Here is a 7,884-nt window from a genome sequence, read left to right as displayed (position 1 = left end):
AGAAAACTACTAGAGCTAATCAATGAATTTTGTAAAGTAGCAGGATACAAAATGAATGCACAGAAATCTCTTGCATTCCTGTACACTAATGATGAAAAATCTGAAAGTGAAATTAAGGAAACACTCCCATTTACTATTGCAACAAAAAGAATAAAATGCCTAGGAATAAACCTACCTAAGGAGACAAAAGACCTGTATGCAGAAAACTATAAGACACTGATGAAAGAAATTAAAGATGATACAAAAAAATAGATGGAGAGATATACCATGTTCTTGGATTGGAAGAATCAACAGTGTGAAAATGACTCTACTACCCAAAGCAATCTACAGATTCAATGCAATCCCTATCAAACTACCACTGGCATTTTTCACAGAACTAGAACAAAAAATTTCACAATTTGTATGGAAACACAAAAGACCCCGAATAGCCAAAGCAATCTTGAGAACGAAAAATGGAGCTGGAGGAATGAGGCTCCCTGACTTCAGACTCTACTACAAAGCTACAGTAATCAAGACAGTATGGTACTGCCACAAAAACAGAAACATAGATCAATGGAACAGGATAGAAAGCCCAGAGATAAGCCCATGCATATATGGTCACCTTATCTTTGATAAAGGAGGCAAGAATATACAGTGGAGAAAAGATAGCCTCTTCAATAAGTGGTGCTGGGAAAACTGGACAGCTACATGTAAACGAATGAAATTAGAACACTCCCTAACACCATACACAAAAATAAACTCAAAATGGATTAAAGACCTAAATGTAAGGCCAGACACTATCAAACACTTAGAGGAAAACATAGGCAGAACACTCTATGACATAAATCACAGCAAGATCCTTTTTGACCCACCTCCTAGAGTAATGGAAATAAAAACAAAAACCAGTGGGACCTAATGAAACTTAAAAGCTTTTGCACAGCAAAAGAAACCATAAACAAGAGAAAAAGACCACCCTCAGAACGGGAGAATATATTTGCGGGCGAAGCAGCTGACAGATGATTTAGTCCCCAGAATGTACGGGCAGCTCATGCAGCTCAATGTTGAAGGAACGGACGACCCAATCCAGGGATGGGCGGAAGACCTGGATGGACATTTCTCCATAGAGGATACACAGATTGCCAACAAACGCCTGAAGGGATGTTCAGCATCGCTGGTCGTTGGAGAGGTGCAGATCAAGGCTGCAGTGGGGTGTCACCTCACAGTGATCAGAGTGGCCATCATCAAAAGGTCTGCAGGTGGTGAATCCTGGAGAGAGGGTGTTGGCGGGGTGGGGGGGCTCTTGCACTGTTGGTGGGAGTGTGGATTGGTGCAGCCACTGTGGGGAACAGTGTGGAGGTTCCTTAGAAAACTAGAAATGGAACTGCCATGCGACCCAGCAGTCCCACTGCCGGGCATGTTCCCTGAGAAAACCATAGTTCAGAAGGAGTCATGTACCCCAATGTTCATTGCAGCAGTATTTACAATAGCTAGGACATGGAAACAACCTAAGTGTCCATCGACAGATGGAGGGATAAAGAAGATGTGGCACATATATACAATGGAGTATTACTCAGCCATAAAATGAAATGAAGTTGAGTTATTTGTGGTGAGGTGGATAGACCTGGAGTCTGTCATGCATAGTGAAGTAAGTCAGAAAGAGAAAAACAAATACCGTGTGCTAACACATACATATGGAATCTAAAAAAAAAAAATGGTTCTGAAGAACTTAGGGGTAGGGCGGGAGTAAAGCCGCAGACGTAGAGAATGGACTTGAGGACACGGGGAGGGGGAAGGGTAAGCTGGGACAAAGTGAGAGAGTGGCATGGACATATATACACTACCAGCTGTAAAATAGATAGCTAGTGGGAAGCAGCCGCATAGCACAGGGAGATCAGCTCGGTGCTTTGTGACCACCTAGAGGGGTGGGATAGGGAGGGTGGGAGGGAGACACAAGAGGGAGGGGATATGCACATATACATATAGCTTGTTCACTTTGTTATAAAGCAGAAACTAACACACCATTGTGAAGCAATTATACTCTAATATAGATGTTAAAAAAAATCATAAAAACCAAGAGTTTCTAGCTTAGTCCCATAAAATCAGAATTACAGTGTACTTCAAATCAGTATTGCTCTAAATCAGCATAATCCATTCATCACACTAATTATGAGTAATAATTACATAAATAATCAGAATTACAGTGTACTTCAAGTCAGTATTGCTCTAAATCAGTATAATCCATTCATCAGACTACCTATGCATAATAATTACGCATTTGGAAGAGTTTCTTGAATAGGCCACAGCCTTGCATCAGTGTTTTCTATTCAGTTCAATCATGGCATTTGGGATCTTTTTTTTTTTTTTTAATTCTAAAAATAATATGGACTTAGTGTAAAGAAATGACAGTTCACCCGCTTTTAGTCCCATTCCTCAGAGGGATATTAACACTGCCTTATATAAGCATATAGATTTTTTTTTTTTACTGAATTTATATGTAAATGACATCAGTTAGTTTCCTCCTCAACAACCTTGTGAATGGAAGCATACCATCTGATATTTCTCTGTTTTCAAATAAATAGCATCACACTGCACATCTGCGCTTGCCTTTTATTTAAGCTAATGCTGAACCTTGGGTGTTCTCATGTATGATTACATGCATATTTGCTTTATTTCATGGTTGCACACTATTCCATTGTATGGAGATAGCATTTTTTCATCATTTCCCTCCTGGTGGCTATTTATGTTGTTTTTTCCTTTGCTGGTATAAACATGTGGTATTTTTATATTATTGTTTAGCTGTGCAAATCCTTGACATAAAAAAAACGGGATCAACTGGCGTGTATTTTTAAATCTAGTGATCTGTTGCATGTTTCACACTGGCATGAAAGCCAATGCTGATATTTAGGAAGGGAAGGTACCTGTATCAGGGGAGGTGTCCCTGGAATAGTTTAGAATAGAGCCTTTGCTCTTCTACAGTGTGTGAGCTGATTCACAGCCATTTTGTGTTTATAGCACTTGCTGGTGAACGACATGTTGTAATTCTACTGGATTTTATTATCCCCATCTTTGATTATGGGAAGCTCTTCACAGACACACTGAACTTTCATTGTGAAGATGGGGCTTGGTGATTTCAGGAACGTAGAGGAGACAAGATAAATGCTAACGATTGCTATTTCAAAAACTATCGTGAATTTGCTTATTTGGCATGTAGCTATGGAAGAATAAGTCTTGTTACTAGTATTACAAATACTCAGGCAAGCCTTTGCCCTAAATTATTATTATTATTATTTTTGTTTCTTGCGGTATGCGGGCCTCTCACTGCCGTGGCCTCTCCCGTTGCGGAGCACAGGCTCCGGACGCACAGGCTCAGCGGCCATGGCTCACGGGCCCAGCCGCTCCGCGGCATGTGGGATCTTCCCAGACCGGGGCACGAATCCGTGACCCCTGCATCGGCAGGTGGACTCTCAAGCACTGCGCCACCAGGGAAGCCCTGCCCTAAATTATTGATTATTCCTCAGGACTCAGGCCATTCTAAATGTCCATTGGATGGTCTTTCTGCAATGACACAGGATGTAAGAACTGTTGTTTATAAAATATCGAATTCAACTCTGGATAACTCAAGCAAAAAAGGAATTGATGAAGGACATGGGTAGTTCATTATAATCACCAGAAAATGAGAGATCAGGTACAGAAAATAAACAGCAACCAACAGTGGGCCTGATGGCCAAGGCCAAGGTCATGCTGTGCTCTGGTTAGGGCCTCACTGCTGACTCCACTACTCCTGGACCTCCCCGCACCTTTAGGCTCCCGACTTCACCGCTGCCACCAAGAATCATCTCATGCGCGCCTCCCTCAAGACTCAAAGTCCTAGGTGGGACTTTCTGATTGGCTGAGCCTAGGTCACGTGCTCAAGTGCCAGTCACAGAGGACTCTGGGAGAGGGAATTATCTGACACCCTTTGCCTTTCTGCTTGGGAAATCTACCAAGACCCACACAATGGGGAACTGTCCCTCAATAGAGAGTTCAAAGTCCCATAGCCAAATAAACAAGTAATGAGAATTGATCACTGTGAGTTTTCCAGTTCTGTTTCTGGAATGACATTATAAGGATTTATGATTCTCTTTATTGGTGCCTCTTTAAAAGCAGCAGGTTAGCTCCTTATAACCTTGTCTAACCTCCATCCCTTGGCATATGTTGTTATTATTCTTAATGATTCCCAGCAATAGCAATGATGCTTCCTCGTCACCTAGTGCTTGTGGTTTTCTGAATGTAGGTTCCATGTAGGGTGGCATTTAATTAACTAGCCTCTATGTAGTAGGAATAATTCCTCCCCATGTTTACTTTTTTTGGCATACCTGTTTTTTTTAAAACCCTCTCCCTATCCAAACACTAACCTGCCATTCCCACTTGCGAACTCAGCAACATTCAAGAGCTCCATTTTAGTCACTGCAATGAAGACTAGGCTTTTGTCCCTATATTGCAGGACCCTCATTGATCCCACTTTTTCCTGCCCATCAAAGCACTGCTCACCAGCTCAAATCATTCATCCAGCCAGATGGGTCCCTCCTGCCCAATCCAGGGTCCTTATGCATACATTACCCATTGCCCTAAACGGAAATAAGACCCTGCATTTTGAGTGGAATAAAATAGCCATATTTGTATTATTTTTAATTTTTAGTATTCCAGAAATGTGCAAATAGCAAATTATTTCCTATATTTTATATCTTGCACATTTCTTCTAGGAACTTTTGTGAAAAAAGCTGAAATGGAATAAAAATATTTCAGTGAATTCTGTAAAAACTTACATGCAACCAGCTGTGTGTTTTTTGGGAAAGTAGAGAAGCTCTCTGGGTCTCATCTGAAAGGCTAAATGTTGGGCCAGATAATTTCTGATTTTTAATTCAACTGTACTCTTCCATGAATTTTCAGAAGTCCATGAACAGAAGTGGGGGCTGACAGAGGAGGGGACTTGAAGCAACATTATAGAGTAGCACGCCTCCTTTTACTCACTTTATCTGAAAATGAGAACCATAATTGATATTCTTGGAGTAGCTTGTGGGTAGATGAGTTCGTTGACGCCCCATGAGTTCATTGTAAGCTACTTTAAGACCTTCATATACATCTCCTGGAGATCTTTTTGCAATAAAAACCATAAGCATGAAAGGCTCAATTCTTGTTCTGGGCGCCCCATGCTTTATTAAAACATATTAGTAATTATTATTTTCAGGTGTGAAAATGGCATTGTGTTTAGGCTTTTTAAAAAGTTTTTATCTTTTAGAATAGGATTTCTGAAGCTGAGCACTACTGACATTTGGGGATTATTCTTTGTTCGGGGAGAGGAGAGGCTGTCCTGTGCATCGTAGGATGTTTAGTGGCATCCCTGGCCTCCGCCCACTAGATGCCAGTGGGACCCCTTTCCCAGTTGTGACAACCAAACATGTCTCCAGACATTGCCAAATGTCCCCAGGGTAGGGGGAAAGGCAACTTCACCCCCAACTGAGAGCCACTATTTTAGAGATACATACCGAAATATTTTTGGATATAATACTAGAATGTCTGGTAGGGGGTGGTGGAGGATGTGGCCGTGGATGCGGTAGGATTGGCCAAGGGCTGACGGTTGTTTGGGCTGAGTGATGAGTTCTGGGGCTTCACTGTATTATTTTGACGACTACTCTTTTGTATGTTAGAAATTCTCTAAAAGAAAAGCACACAAAAACATTGTTTTGAGACATCAGTGTCATCAATTTAAAATCCATTAGCCTGCAGAGTGTCTTGCTTTGGAGAGAATATTAAGAGCTGAAGATAGAGGAGGTAGAATATCACTCACACTCTTGACTAACTGGTGTTGACCATTCTGGAGACATAACTGTGTTTTCAATGGTTACTCTGAGCTCCTTAACCAGCCTTGCCAGCGTCGGGCCACCATGACTGTGTGTTCCCTGGTCATCCTGCCAAATTGAAGCCTGGAGCTCCATGACTCGTGGAAGACTTCTGTCCTCCCGGTGGCCAGCACACTCCTCATGTAGGCCGTCTGCATCAGTGCAACTGTGTCTCAGCCCTGCCGCCTTCAGGGCTGTTGCTTAGAGACAGGTTTCCCTTATTAATAAGTCTTACAGGCATGGCCATACCAAGTGAGAAAGAGGCAGGGGAAGGTTTAGCCTGGCTGGAAATAGAGGAGTATCAGCAGGGATCCAATTAATAATGCATAATTACCATTAGGCCTGAGATATTTTTTTTAGCCTGGGAAACGTAACTGGAACTTTGCTTGAGACCAGGCACAGCAGCTTCCAGAACCCTTATTTTGAGGCTGAGAATTGGGGTGATCCAGAACAGAGCAGGAGCCTTCAAGGAGTCCTTTGGGGATGACGATGTAGGGCAGGTGGTAGAGATGAGTTTGGGCAGGCGAGCAGTAGAATATCAAAGTGATTCTTTTTCATATTTAAGGGAAATAATCAGTGATGTCTAGAGAAACTGGCAATTCATAATTCTCACCTGCAGAGAAAAAAATGCAGTTATAACTGATTCAGTAGAGTCCAGGGCTACTTCCAATCTTGAAGACAGTAGAAGGTGGAGCTAAGAGATGTAATTCCACCCCTTTGGAGGCATGCTAACCTTAGTAAGGCAGGTTACTGAACCCCACTACACCTCCGTTTCCTCATCTGTAAATCCAGGACAATAATTGTGCTCATCTCTTAGAATTGTTGTAAGGATTACATGAGTTAGTACACTAAAGGGTTTAGAATGGTGCCTGGCACAGCGTTGAAATAGGCGATGGTGACTTTCAGCTAGAACTAGCCTTTTCTGGCCAGACAGAGCAAATGTCATCTAGGCCAGACAATTTGAGAGTCTGGGAGAAAAGACCCCTTCTATAAAATGCAGTGATCATTAAGGGTCATTCCTTTGGATTGACAAATTTCTTGCTTTTCCCATTTTGGGGAGGGTTAGCATGTAGTGCGGGTGGATGTTTACTAAATTCTGTTTCCCTGACAGCAGAGCAGTTCTCAGGGGATGGGAATCTGGATGAGGTGAAGTAAGTAAGGGGTAATCTGGGTTATGGTGCTCCTCGAGGGACTGAGATTTATAAGACGGAGGCCAGGGATGCTGGGAGATGGGTGAGGGGTCCCCAATATGCTGTCTAAAAATGATTTCTGAGCTAAGAACCTCCTGACTTAAAGTAACTGTGCTAAATTGAATGTGCCCCATATCAAACTATCCATTCGGGTGCTATTTGTACTCTTCATGTATTAAAGACTCACAAAAACTTTGTCCCTTTGAGATACTTGTGTGTGTGTGTGTGTGTGTGTGTGTGTGTGTGTGTGTGTGTTTAAACACCATTTCCCAGATGGCATGCAGACCCTTTCTGGTGTCATTTCAAATCTGGGAGTGAATCTAGTAGCTATCTTTGTTGCCAAAATTTTATTATTAAATGAGGTTACAAGAAATTCGAATACTCCATATTTGCGTGCTCTTTATTCTGCCTTTGATGTTTCTCTTTTCAGCCAGCAAATTTTTCCGGCTTTTGTCTAAATACTGCTCCAAGTCAGAACGAGGACTCCTCACCTCCTTCCAAGGGTGACCCAAGCATTGTCTGATTTTGTTTGCTTGCTCTCTGCACTCCATTCTCAGGGTCGTCCTCAGACCTCTCCCATCAGAAAAACCCCCAGAGTATGAATTCAAATTGCTCTTTCCTGGCTGAACCCCAGATCTTCCGAATTTGAATTTCTGAGTGGGGTTCAGGAAACTGTATTTCTACCAAACGTCCCCAGGGATTCTGAGAGTACTGATGTTTGGGAACTGTGGCCTTATACCTTCAACCCAGAGTCTGCCCACCTCCCCCCTAGCACATTCCTCGGCATTCTTATCTTCTGTCTTATCCACCCAGGGAGCTCCCTTCCCAGACATGTA

The sequence above is a fragment of the Delphinus delphis genome, chromosome X (genome assembly GCF_949987515.2).
Source record: "Delphinus delphis chromosome X, mDelDel1.2, whole genome shotgun sequence".
Taxonomy (NCBI): domain Eukaryota; kingdom Metazoa; phylum Chordata; class Mammalia; order Artiodactyla; family Delphinidae; genus Delphinus; species Delphinus delphis.
This window is presented reverse-complemented; position numbering follows the sequence as displayed.